At 42.3% G+C, this 14,718-nt stretch overlaps 1 protein-coding gene across 3 annotated transcripts in view; it reads right to left on the minus strand.

Annotated features, from left to right (window-relative positions):
• The window catches only part of SMAD1 (SMAD family member 1), a 76,267-nt gene extending 65,754 nt beyond the window's left edge, over window positions 1-10,513 (minus strand). The window contains exon 1 of one of the 3 annotated variants that reach the window (XM_003899235.3): window positions 10,209-10,513. The gene's annotated coding sequence lies outside the window, so the exon portion shown is untranslated. Of the gene's footprint in view, window positions 1-9,067; window positions 10,019-10,208 lie in introns of those variants that run through there. The other 2 variants (XM_003899236.4, XM_009207647.4) reach the window with 2 other exon arrangements.
• Between the last annotated feature and the right edge of the window lie 4,205 nt (window positions 10,514-14,718).

The raw sequence follows: 14,718 nt of genomic DNA on the forward strand, positions 1-14,718 counted from the left end.
AGCTGGTCAGCCAGAAGTTCCAGAGTCCTGGACTTACGTCGGAAGTGGGTGGGACTGAACCCTCAATCTGTGGGATCTGAGGCTATCTCCAGGTAGTGTCAAAATTGAATTGGAAGACACCCAGCCAGTGTTTGGTGTGTAGGGAAAAAACCCACACACATTTAGTCACAAAAGTATTTTGTGTTGACTGCTGTAATGTGAGAGCAGAGGGAAAAACAGTTTGAGTTTTCTACTGACAGAAAACCCATGACCACTATTATCCTTTAAAAAAAATTTGGAAAATTAAACACTGACGCCTAAGTTTTTAAAAAAACATTATAAGGTTTTACTACAAGGGGAACTTTTCTCACTTTATTTAATACCTCATCAACTCGTCCATCTCAATAATCAAAACCACACTCCAAGATAATCACTGCGTCTCACATCAATGAGTAAATGCCACTATAAAATCTAATACTGCAATTCAGGTAGGAGAGAACGGGGCCTATTTCAATATGATCTAGGAAGCACTGGTGTCTTCAAGGTTCATCATCTATGCCAGGTGACTGAGAAACTGTGTATAACTGATAGCCCCTCACAGTGTAATAAGGAAACTCCTGGACGAAAACCATGTCATGGAGGGAAGCAGGGTGCTTGCCTCTTACAACTCCACTTTATATATATCTTGTACCTCCCTGAAACTCCAGATTCTCTTAGAAGGCTGGGAAATTCGGACTTCCTTTCCTTAAATGAGAAAAGCCTAGTTTTCTCAGACTGATACTTCCTAGTATACAAAGAATGACAAAATACAGGAAAAAGGAAGACATCATCCCCATTTCAATCAAGAGTCTGATCAAGGACATAACCAAAACATTTTATGTTCATTAGTCGTTTGTATTTCTTTTTTCCTTTTTCTTGAGATAGTCTCGCTCTGTTGCCCAGACTGGAGTGCAGTGACACAATCATAACTCACTGTAGCCTTGAACTGCTGGGTTTAAGTGATCCTTTTGCCTCAGCCTCCAGAGTAGCTGGGATTATAGGCGCAGAACCTTCCTGTCAGCAGTTGGCATCTCATTTGTTTGTGAAATGCTTGTTCAGGTCCATTACCAATTTTTCTATTGGGGTGGTGCTTCCTATTGACACAAGTCTTTCTTACAAAGAACGGTATTTGTTGCAAATCTCTTTATTTGTCTTTCAGGTTTTGTTTTTGAGTATGTTTGGTCACATAATAAACGCTATCAAATCTATAAAAAGTTTCCTTTATTGTTTCTGCCTTTGGAGTCACATTTAGAAGGGCTCTGTGGCTGGCTATTAATAACCCTCCCCCCAATGGCATAAATCAATCTCCCCTTTCCTTCTAAAGCTATGACAAGAATCCACTGCAGAATCTTTCTGCATTAAGCATGTACTGGTTTAATGAAAAAGAAATGTTTTTAACCATAATGAATGCTGTAAGAAAAGCCATAGAAAAATTCAGAATACTTATTTTTTAAAGTTCTAATCAACTTAAATAACCTTTAAAATCATTAAAGGGACTCTTCTGTTAGTTCAATTTCTATAATTTTCTTAGAAACCTTTGTCTAGAAATTGTTAGGGAAATGCTCTATCTACAAATTCCCAAACTTGATATTTCACTACCTCATTACCAGGATTCTCATTGCTTACCTCTTCTCAATTCATTTAGTTCATCAGGCTCCTTATAAAACAAGTTAAGTGTTGGGGCTTGGTCTTACACCCAGGCAATCTGACTCCAGAGCCTTATCTCTGAACCCATTTGCTATCCCTAAGCCTATCAGGCCACAAAGTGATACCGAAAAGTAACAATTAACCTAGTCTCCTATATAACAGCCTCACCACACATCACCCTAGGCTTCCCCCCAGTTGTTTAGAATTTGACTTCTCTATAGATTGCCCGGCACACTACCTCTGGTGGTTCTTCTTCCCTTACCATGTGCTGATCTTCCTCCTCACCATCCCAGTGAAAGGACTTACCTCCAACAATACAGGAAAATCAACAAAAGTGGGCAGGAGCTCTGCCACATGCTTCCCTCTCACTTGGACCCCATTCTGTTTCTTTCTCAGACAACTCTCTCTCCTTACCATGGTCAATATTTTGTCATTTGTGCTCCAGATGGCTAACTCCATCACCTCCAATTGCTCTCTGTCCACTGACTTCTTCCCCTCAACCTTCAAATATGAAGAGATCTCATCTATCTTAAAATGCAAGTCACTTAAGGCAGTATAAGACTCTATTTCTCGCTTCTTAATGTATTCAGTCTTCTCTGAAACTGCATTCACGTGATTATCTGACTTCTCCTTCACCCTGAACTGTACATTTTCCCCTCCAAACCTACTTCTAGAATCTCTCTTCCAGTGGCTTCCTGGTTTCCCCACTCCTCCGACCCCATGCCTTTCTTTCAGTTTCTTCTTTGGTCTAGGTCAAACAGCCTCTCAGACAGTCTACTTCAAATTAGTCTCTTCCTTCTATTAATTCCTAACCGTGGGCTCCAATAAAGATTCAGTCCACCAGTTCTTTCTCTCTCTGTGGTTCTCTCAGAATACCCAGTAGATGACTGCAGAGAGTCCAACGTAAAGCTTTCAAGTCCTCCCAAACCTTATCTCTGACTTGCCTGTAGCATACTCTGACTTAGATATCGCACCTTAAATTTAACACATCAAGTCCAATTTATCATTTGCACAATTTTTATTCCTTCTACAACCAGCTCTTCCCTATTCTTAAGTAACACCTTTATTAGTTTTCCAGCCACCAAGGTTAGAAACTTAAGGATATATTTCCGACATCTCTTTCTCATTACTTTATAGCCACGTGGTCACCAAGCCTTCATTTTCTTTTTTTTTTTAATCCTTCTCTTTCCATGTTTACCTTTATCAGAGATTTATCATCTCATACATAACTCAATAGCTTTCTTATTGATCTCCTGGCACTGGGCTCTATTCCTCCAGTGCAAACTGCATGTTCAAACATTTTCAGTGACTTCCCAATGTTTCCTTATTCTTGCAGTTTAAGGCCCTAAAATTCTCACTGGAACTCAACTTTTCTGAAAATCCCCTCCATACCACCATACTAGGCTCCATGAAGAACACCCACTGAGGTCAGGCAGGGCTGTTCACTACCTCTGGATCCATGCTATTTGATATGATAACCACATGTGGCTACTGAAACATAAATTAATTTATTAAAAAATGCTGTTCCATGTGTGGCTACAGCTACTGTATTAGCACAGATGTGGAATATTTCCATCACTGCAGAAATTCTATTGGACGGTGCTGCTCTACAGATACTCAACACTCATGCTTATCTCCCAGGTTTTCCATGCCATTACTCTGCCTATAATGTCCCTCTTCCTTCTACCTATGCAAACTCAGGCCACAGTGGTCCTTATGTGAGCTGTCTGTACAATTTCCTCCTATACTACCTTGTAAGAGTTCTTATAATGTTGCTGCATTTAATTTTTCATTTTTATGTATCCTCTAATTATTGAGCCTCAGAACTAATAAATATTCAAGGAATAAATGAAGCACATACTTATTATAATACTGCAGCAAAATTATCAAATAAGGGCCCATTTACTATCCCTCCTTCATTAAAAAGATACGCTTCTTTTCAATCTAAACAAGCAAAAGATCGTGCATTTAGTTAACTGAATAATGATTCAATTTAATGCCTAATTATAACAGCTGACAGACAGTCTCCCCCCACTTTTCTTGCAGTGTTTGAACCTAAAAGAAGAAAAGCTATAAAGGTCTGGAATACATCTACTTTGCATAAGCACACCACAAAGAAACCACAAAAAGAGAAAAAAAAGACAGGGGAGGATAATAAATGAATAGTTTGAGTAACTATACCCTAACAATCTCAGATTGTAGAGCAAAATATCCACAGTACAGCAGCCCTACAATTAAGGGGAAACTACAAATAAAGCATTAAAACTTATGTATAAAAATATATTCTGAATAAACAGAGAGATCCCTCTCTCCTCCTCTTCCCAAACAGGACCTAGTGAATATTCATTTACATCCTGAACTCAAAAGCATATACATGCATAATTAACAATTCTATGTTCTTTCTTCAGATCCAGGCTTATTGCCTCAAAAAAAAAAATTGTTAAGAAACCAATCTATACTGCAAACCTAGGGGTGTATATATATGCTCCTTTTTCAAACACTAAAAACAGAGAAGAGATTTGGGAGAATCACCAGGTAAGGACTTCCTCACATCTTAGAGGATTTAATGCTTTATTTTCAAGAGTCTTCTCTAAAGTTAGATTTTAGCTTATAACAAAAATTATAAAGATGCTAAACTGTTCAAATACTCTAGTTCCCAGTATTTACTAAAACTCTGATGTCACTGGAGTGAAAATGCTTATGAAACTTTTGGCTTTTCTTTTCTGAAAGACAGTTTCCTTTATGCAAATGAATGTTCTAGAGAAGTCGCTCATTTCTGCAAGTCAGCCCGCAATAGCTATAGACATTACTGTTTTGCATATAGGACTAGCCCTGCACCTCTAGAACTGACACTGTCTTATAACGCACACCAAGATGAGTATTTTAATTTAGATTTTAAGCAATTACATTAATACTATTTAGCTCTGCCTTTTTCTTTTTAAAGGTGGCTACACCGGAGTGATGAAAATGCGTCAGGTATTTTTGCTGCAAATCAGATGACAGAGCAACAGATTAGACTGAATATCTGTACTACCAGATAATAGCAGGAAAGGAAAATAAAGGGTCAAGAGGTTTCAGGTTGGGGCAAAGAGGAGACACCCCTATTTGTAATAAAAGTACATTCTAAAATCTTGGTACCAAAGAGTAAAACCACATATAGAAGTAGCAGAACATTTCATCAACCTCAAAGACATGCTATGACTTAAAACCGATTTTCTCCACTTTTTTATATTTAAATTATCCTTTTTCTCCTCAGACCTGTCCAACTCTCTCCCTAGGACTCCCTTGCTCCCTAGTATCCCCTAAATACCCCAAACTTTAGCTTTTGGTTAGGAATGTGATTTGTTTTTGAGAGTCAAGAGGAGACTCGTATATTTTGCTAGATATCAGAGTTGCCTGCTTTCATTCGAACTTTGTACAATCTTGGATTTCCCGTTTTCTAATAAGGTCCCGTTAATTAAATTAGATATAGGGCTTTTCTTTTCCCTCTCCAGAATGAAAAAGAATCAATTTTAATATGTAGAAAATAAGCATTTCTCACTGTTTGTCAGATTTGATTCCTACTAAGCTCAAACAATGTTAGGTATAAAAAGTTGCTACAATGCCAAAAAATTCTCTCCTCCCTTCCCTAAATTATGTTGGATATGCTCACACCAAAGCCTCAGAAATATAGTGACCGTGGTTGGGTGGGGGAGAAAAGGGCACTTAATGCTAAGAGGAATCCAGATCCTGGCTTTCCCTTTTTCCAGTCACTAGACAGGTAACTTTGGATGTCAGTTACCTTCTCTGGACTTCAGATTGTTCACCTTGATATGAATCAACCAGATTAGAAAATCTTTAAAGCAACTTTTAATACTAAATATCTCTATTCTCTGTAAAAGAAATTACAAACCTTAATGTTTATGAAAGCACTTGGCAGGGCAGTCCCATGGACCTACCTCACCCAAAAGACCATGAGATTTAGGGAGTTAAGTGTATACATTAACTCACCATGGCATATAAGCATTTTGGGATAGGAAGGTGGGAATAAGAAGATACAAGATCCATAGTTTCATCAGATTCTTAAACAGCCCTGACCTTGTAAAACATTTATACAAATAGATGCTAAATGTTTTTTTAAAAATCCCCAAAGAATTAGCAATTACTATTCTTACAGTGTTTAACAGCTCAGGAAAGACAGACTAATTTTGATAAGACAGACAAACTGAATTACTACAACTTTCCTCCTAACTTAATACCAGTTTGTGATTATGTAAGAAAATGCAAGAGGAAAGTGACAAGAATTATGCAGAAAAGCAGAGATAAAACTAATTTGGCTTTGAAATCCGTTACTTTCAAGTCAGATTTACTCTTCAAATTATGTGCTGCTTAGATAAGCATTATTTTTCCTTTCTTAAACACTTACAAAAGGACGACAGAAGATAGCCCAGAAAGGCACAACAGAAGGTAAATTTATTTAAAGACCTAAAAAAACACAAGCCAAGTCATGTCTATACTGGCATAGCAAAGCACAGCAGAACGACGATGATTTGGGTCTTCTGAACGAAAGACCAAAAACATAGTTAAGATGGAGTTTCTAGAGTTTGACTGCCTCGATCATATCCCAGGTAAGATTAGAAATCATAATCGTTCACTACACAGCCTGAAGCAAGATTTTGAATCATTCTGGCCTCAGTTTCTTTACCTGTAATATGTGACAACAACAGTACTTATGGAAGTTTTGAGGCTTAAATGAGATATGGGTATTATAAACAATGCCTGGCATACATACGTAAACATTCAGAAAAAAAAGGTTAGCTACAATTATTTCTCCTCTCTAAGGCTCTAAACCAAATTAGAATGATGACACTAATAATAATAATATCTACAGAAAAGTCAAACTCCTTTTATCCAGTAGCTTCAACTGTCCCTCCCAAACTGTTTTATTTTTAAAAAACCAGCTAGTTAGTGATAAGATTAGTTTATATGTCTTTCCATCTTTGACTCCACAAACTCATTAGTAGAGGTAACAAGTGAGAAGAGTAAAGGTCCTGGGGCGGCACTGGCTAGCAGAACCTTCTGTGATGATGGAACTATTCTATACACACACTGTCCAGTATGGCAGCCACTAGCCACAAGCAGCTACTAAGCGCTTGAAATGTAGCTGGTGCTGAGAAAGTGAATTTTTATTTAATTTTAATTTAAACTTAAATAGCTATACGTAGCAGAGTGCAGTGGCTCACGCCTGTAACTCCAACACTTTGGGAGGCCGAGGTGGGAGAACAGCTTGAGCCCAGGAGTTCGAGACCAGCCTGGGCAACATGACGAAACCCTGTCTCTACAAGAAATACAAAAACAAATTAGTCAGGCAGACATGGTGGCAGTGTCTGCAGTCCCAGCAACTTGGGAGGCTGAAGTGGGAGGATTGCCTGGGCCTGGGAGGTTGAGGCTGCAGTGAGCCATGATTGTGCCACTGCACTCCAGCCTGGGTGACAGAGCGAGACCCTGTCTCAAAAAAACAGAATAAAATTAAATTTCAAAAAAGCTACATGTGACTATGGCTACCTTAGTGGATAGCAGAGCCCTAGAAAATCCATAAGCTAAATAAGGATTGTCAGAAATTTAAGCAAAACAAGGATCTTCTTTTCCTGAATTTTTATATGTTCAATTCAAATATCTTTGTTTCTGGTATAGGCCTGGTAAGTTAGACTAGTTAAAGAAACATGTCAGTTGATACATCAATACAGTGCAAATTCAGTGGTAATAAAAGGATCATAGTTAAGTATGCGGTCCTCTGATATTTTAGAAGGTCCCTAAGGCCAAGTTAAATTCAAACTCACATGAAGCATTCAGTACACATATCAGAGCTGCAAAGGTCCTTATCAGCATCCCTAAAGCATCTGTTCTGCCTCTACCAAATGAAAAGCTACTTATACAATTCAGACTGAATATCTCTGCATTTATCTTAAATCTCTCTCTAGAAATTCATAGTTCTGTAAGCCTTTTCCTTCTTTCAGGCACACTGGTGTTCCTGGCCATCTCAGCCCTTCCACTATAAACAAAACCCATGTACCACCCATATCTGAAGTATAACGCCAGACTCCTGCTTAGCTACCCCTGTAATATGGTTTAATTATGATGACTGAACTAATAGGCTGACATCATAGACTTTTACAGGCTGACCCCATGTCATCCTGATGTATCATTTTGCACCAGTTCAGTGCTGTAAATCAATTTAAGATCTCAAGCAGGTTGAAAAGGCTGGTAATGATGCTTTCTCTGCTGTCTCTGGAGACTCTACATTATACCCAACTTACATTATTTATAAAGCCTCAGTGATGCCTCCATTAGCCTTGTAAGACTACACAAATGAGATCTTTTATACACACACACACTTGGCCTTGATTATGTAGGCTACTGCAGCTTAAACATGCTTGTCTAATTACACCCAAGTTACTTCTTTTTCCAATCCACTAAGTTATTAGATTTTATCTTTAACCCAGAATTGCTAGAAATCAAAATTACAAAGTGAAATTTAGTTTTTAACTAATAAATGTAATCAACGTAGTTGAGAAAATGTGACTTACTTCCTCTTAATGCCTTAATGAACTTAGTAGAAATAAAATTAAATTCCAAGAAGTGTAAGATGTCAATGTCTCTAATTGCCTAAAAATTGTCATTTCTCTAAAACACAAAGGTCATCAGCTCTTCAAGGATATGAAATCAAAGGATACTGCAAGGGGTAAAATGTATTTGGTTACATACCTATGGTTGTAGGGGTCAAAACTAAATCAAGGACAAATCCCTACCCTCAGAAGAAACCTGATCCTGCCTGGATCCTCTAGAGGCTCTGGCATCACCCATCTCCAGAAAAATCATCTCTCACGACCCTAGTTACACTTTCCTAAGAACTGCAGTATTACACCAATGATACACCACCTGCACGGAAATATCAAATAACTGCAAATAGGAAATAGAGTGGGAGAGGGCAGAACAAACACTTTAATCAGTACAGCAGATTTAGATCTGGCACCTACATCAGAATAACACTGATGCAACAATATTTACACCAATTGAAAATGCTGGGGCAGTGAACACTTCTGCCCCGATTCTTCTTTAATACAGCTCACCCACCTTCAGTACAATTTAAAGTAATTACAAACAAGATGAAAAATCAACATGGACAGGGAACAGTTTTCTCATTGTGTTACCGAGGTGTGGGCAAGTTATCCACAACAGACAATTAGACCCAGAGATGTTCTGAAATAAAGGCATTCTTTAGCCGCTGAGAGTTGCAGCAACAGGAAGACATAACAGAAATCACGCAACTTCTTTTTCATTCCACGTACTTTGAAACTTCAGATACAATGGAAAGAAAAGAGGGGGGAGGGCAGAGAAAAAGGACATTTGTCTCAGCACTCACGAAAACGATGCTTTCTCAGGAGATGGTTGAGACCGGCCTCAATTTTCAGAAGGAACGCGCCTTTACTGGTTATCTTGCACCGTGTATTTAAAAATTGCATGCGCTTCAAAATAAACAAAAGCTCAGCTACTGTAGTTGTGAGATCTGGCAGGCATTTGTTCCTCCTCCTCTCCTAAAGCACATCAAGGAAACGTTCTCCCTTTAAAGCCTTCATACAGCTTCAGCAACTAGAAAAACAAGCCCACGTCTGTCTCTCACGCCCACCACCCCCACCTTCCTACAGAAACAACCCCGAGAAACACTAACAAAGACAGGGAGCAGAGTAAAGGAACAGTTGTTCAACCGCGAACTCACGAATACACATGCAGTGAGGCAATCGACTCCGGTAAAGGGAAAGGAATGAGACACCAGGAGACGCAGCGGGTGTAGGCGGAAGAAGGGGAAAAAATTACGCGCCGCCGCCAAACCTTTGAATAAATTAGAGGGGATTTCGGTGCGAACTTTCCTTGACCTCGACCCCAAAGAGGCTCGCTGGGGCCGAGAAGGAAACCCGTGCGGGATGTGGAGGGGCCCGGGCCGCCGGGGTCCCCCGCCCGCGAGACCCGCTCCACCAGGCGCCTTGGAGGGCAGCGCCGGCGGTCGTCCTCCGGCTCCCTCAGGAGTCGCCCCGCCGGCGCGGGGGACACAATGGGTCCGCGGGCCGCGCGAACGGGCCTCGGCCCGGCTGCCGCACGGGAGAGATGTGAGGAGCGCGCGGAGGGGGACCGCGGCCGGGGAGGTCCCAGCGCGGTCGGGCCCGAGGGCCGAGGCTTGGGGGCCCGGGAACTGGGCTTCCCACGGCAGACGACCCAACAAAGACACCAGGGGTGCCCGGCGGGCTGGGCACGAGGAGAAGACGCGGTGGCAGGTTCGCTCCTCAGAGCGGCAGGGAGGCGCCATCATGGGGGGTGGGGGGTTCGCGGCCCGCCCCGCCCAGAAAGAGCCCCCTCCCCGCCGCCGCCCGCGCCCCCAGCCCAGCACGACCGCGGTAGCCCCACGCGTGCAGAGGCGACGGCGGCAGCGCTGGAAAGCCTGGGGCGCCGAGGGGAGGGCGGCGACGCGGCATGAAGGGAAAGTTGGGTTTGGGTCTGTTTCGTTTTACCGGGTTAGCGGCGCGCCAGTCCGCGCGGGCGCACGAGTTGCCGGGCGAGCGGGGTCCCGCGGCCCGGGTCTAGCCGGCCGGGCGCTGCGCCGCGCTCCGCTCCCAGGGTCCCTCCCCGAGCCTCGGCCCGGGTTGAGCCGCTCGGCCTCTCCTTTCTCCGCCCGCCCGCCTGCTCTCTCCTGGAGCCTGGATTGATCTGGTCGCGCTGGCGTCAGGGAGTCGGAGCCGCCCAGCCTCCACTCCTCGGCTGCCAATACCCGGCGCACTCGCCTGCCCGCCCGCTCGCTCACACGCTCACCCGCTCACCCGCGCGCCGCCGCCGCTGCCGCGCGACCAGGGATCCTCTCCAAATTCCCGGCCCGACCGGCGTGAGCGCAGCACGGCCGGGGCCGGAGGACGGCGCGGGGGAGCGGCCGGAGCCACCCCCTTCCACCCGCAGCCCCACGTCCCGTTTATTCCTGGAGAAAAAACAGTGTCGCGGCGTTCAGGCTTTCCTAACCCTGCCTTTTTAGTCCCGGTGGAGCGGACTTGGTCCATTATCTGCAAGTGAATTTCGATACTCCATGTTTTTATTTTCTGAAATGTTCATTAATGCTTCCACCGCGCCCACCGAATCGTTCTATAAACGTGGAGTGCATGTTGACAGTTATCTTTGGAGACGCGCCCTTTTATGTCTAGTTTTCGTTGCCCCTCACGCACTCTCCAATAATTTGCACGCCCCAGGAGTTGTACGTACCCAGAATTGGATAGCCTAGTAACTACTGCACGTGCTTATACAAACCCTGAGTCAACAGATGCGTTTTATGTCAACTCAGGATCCAGTGATTCGAGTAGGTAACCTTGTTGCTCTAAATGACATGCCACAAGGAGATACTGCTTTAAAACTCCACATTTTTGGTCCAATTTCTACAGTCTTTTAGATGATGCCAACTCCTTCGCACTTAACTCTTACCTACCTGATCTGCATAGACACTGAAAATATCTTCTAAGAGTCAACTTTTCTCTTGGCTAACTCTTGAAACTGCATAAAATCTTGGATAATTACTATAATGTTGAGTTACAGTTAGACAAGAATGATTTTTTGAGGAATAAATTTCACATGAAGCAAAAAAAAAAAAAAAAAAAAAAAAAAAAATCACTCCCAGCAGTCAGGATATGCCTTCTAATTAAATTCCTTTTTCCCTTAACCTATTTGAGCACTTACTGGTCAATTCGTGGGCCTCATCTTATTTTCCCTAAAAGCAGCGTTTGACGCAGTTGATCATCCTTTGCTCCTTAGAACAACAGGAAAGTGAACCTTGTTAAATGCCACTCAGATCAGGCCACTCCCCTATTGAAAACCCTCCCTTGATAAATAGTATAAAGTATCCCATACAAGAGAACATTATTCAGCCATAAAAAGAAATGAAGTACTGATACTGATGCATGCTACATGGATAACCTTTCAAAACATGTGAAGTGGAAGAAGACAGACCACACATTGTATTCTTCCACATATGTGAAATGCTCAGAGTAGGCAAGGCTATGGAGACAGAAAGTAGTTTGGTGGTTTGCATAGGGTTGGGGAAATGAGGAACCTGAGGAGTGACTGCTAAAGGTTATGGGGTGACAAAATTATTCTAAAACTAGTTTCTGGTGATGGTTGCGCAACTCTGTGGATATGTCAAAAACCTTTAAATTGTACACTTTAAATGGGTCAATCATTTGGTATGTGAATTTCACCTCAAGCTATTAAAAAAAAGCATGACAATGAAATGCAGTATATGACCTTGACTGGATCCTGAATGGGGAGGGGGAGCTATAAACTGTCATTTTAAAGCTGTTAATTTTTTTTTAAATCTATAGATGGCATTTATTTATTTAATTTTGAGACGGAGTCTCGCTCAGTCGCCCAGGCTGGAGTGCTGTGGTGCAATCTCGGCTCACTGCAACCTCTGCCTCTGGGGTTCAAGCAATTCTCCTGCCTCAGTCTCTCGAGTAACTAGGACTACAGATACCAACCACCATGCCTATCTAAATTTTGTATTTTTAGTAGAGACAGGGTTTCACCATTTTGGCCAGGCTGGTCTCGAACTCCTGGCCTCAAGTGATCCGCCCATCTCAGCCTCCCAAAGTTTTGGGATTTCAGGCGTGACTCACTGCGCCCAGCCTAGATGGCCTTTCTTAGTGCAGTCCTAGTAGTCTTAAATAACTATTAATATTATTATGTATGCAATAAAATTTGATTTTGCCCATTATGCAAGTTACTTCTTTAAATGATAATAAAAATTTGGATATTCTTTTTAAAAGGACATTGATGAGACCATTGTAAAAGCCTAAATATGGCCAGTATATTAATAGCATTGTATTAAATTTTTAAAAAATCCTCCCTTGGGTCCTCGTTTCACTCAGAATAAAAGTTCCTCTAATAAGCACAAGACTCTACATAATCTTTCCTTCCCCCTCCTTTACCACTCTGACCTGCACTTCTACTCTTCCCTTTGCTCACTTCCCCAAGTCACATTGACATTCTCAGTCTTCTGGAACAATCTGGGCACATTCTCACCTCAGTATTTATGTGCTAGCTATTCCCTCCCTTTCTAAGCTCATTTTGTATTGCTATATTAGAATACCACTGATAGAGTTTGGCTATGTGTCCCCACCCAAATCTCATCTTGAATTGTAGCTTCTATAACCTCCATGTGTCATAGAAGGGACCTGGTGGGAGGTAATGGAATCATGGGGGTGGGTTCTTCTCATGCTGTTCTCATGATAGTGAATAAGTCTTGCGAGAATCTGATGGTATTACAAAGGGCAGTTTCCCTGCACACGCCTTCTTGCCTGCCACCATGTAAGATGTGCCTTTGCTGCTCTTTCACCTTCTGCCATGATTGTGAGGCTTCCTCAGCCAAGTGAAACTGTGAGTCCATTAAACCTTTTTTTTTTTTTTTGGAGACAGAATCTCACTCTGTCACCTAGGCTGGAGTGCAGTGATGCAACCTTGGCTCACTGCAACCTCCACCTCCAAGGTTCAAGCAATTCTCCTGCCTTGGCCTCCTGAGTAGCTAGGAGTACAGGCATGCACCACCACACCTGGCTAATCTTTTTTTGTATTTTTTAGTAGAGACAGGGTTTTGCCATGTTAGCCAGGCTGGTCTCAAACTCCTGAGCTCAGGTGATCCACCTGCCTTGGCCTCCCAAAGTGCTGGGATTACAGGCGTGAGCCACTGTGCCCAGCCCTAAACCACGTTTTGTTTATAAATTACCCAGTCCCGTGTATTTCTTCATAGCAGTATGAAAATGGACTAATACAACCACCACTAATACAAACTATTGTGTAGTTTATACACAATAGAAGTTAATTTAGCTCATGGCTCTGGGGGCTGGGAAATCCAAAATCAAGAGGCTGCATCTGGTGAGGGCCTTCTTCCTTCATCACAACATAGCAAAAGGCATCACATAGCAAGAGAGAGAACATGAGAGGGAGGGTAGAAAAGGGCCAAACTCATGCTTGTATCAGTAATCCACTCCTAAGATACCAAACCGCACTCCCGTAGTGCCATTAATCTATTCATGAGGGCAGATCCCTGTTAAAAGAAAAACTTTTACGCAAATTAAATTTAACAGAGTTTAATTGAACAAAGAGCAATTTGAGAACTGAGCAGCCCCCAGAACCAGAATCGTTTCAGAGCAACTTTGGGGCTGCCACAGGGTCAGATGATATTTATGGGCAGAGAAGGAAAAGAGACAGAAAATGGAGTGAGGTACAGAAAAAAACTGGATTGGTTAGAGCTAAATTTTTGCCTTATTTTAACACAGGTTGAACAGTTGGCTGCCTGTGATTGACCAAAACTCTGTGGTTGGTACAAGAGGTGGTTATAACCTGTTTGCATATCCAATTAGGTTACAGTTTGCTGTGTCCAGAGAAAACATTAGGCTTAACTTAAAATATGTATGGGCCGGGCGTGGTAGCTCACGCCTGTAATCCCAGCACTTTGGGAGGCCAAGGTGGGCGGATCACCTGCGGTCAAGAGTTTGAGACCAGCCTGACCAACATGGAGAAGCCCCGTCTCTACTAAAAATACAAAATTAGTTGGACGTGGTAGCGCATGCCTGTAATCCCAGATTCTCAGGTGGCTGAGGCAGGAGAATCAGTTGAACCCGGGAAGTGGAGTCTGCAGTGAGCTGAGATTGCGCCATTTTACTCCAGCCTGGGCAACAAGAGCAAAACTCTATGACAAATATATATATATATATATATGGAGGCAACTTTAGTCTAAACTTAATTTAACAGCCCTCATGACATCATCACTTCTTAAAGTTCTTACCTCTCAACACTGCTGCATTGGGGATTAAGTTTACAATATATAAACTTTGGGGGATGCATTCAAACCATAGCACTCCCTAGACAGCTCTTCCCACAGATGTCCACATGGCTCACTCCTTCATCTCCCTCAAGTCCTCACTTAAATGTCTCCATGTTATTTAGCCAAAAGAGCAGAATTTTTGGTCTACTGTGTTCATTGCTATA

Source organism: Papio anubis, chromosome 3 (assembly GCF_008728515.1).
Source record: "Papio anubis isolate 15944 chromosome 3, Panubis1.0, whole genome shotgun sequence".
NCBI lineage: Eukaryota > Metazoa > Chordata > Mammalia > Primates > Cercopithecidae > Papio > Papio anubis.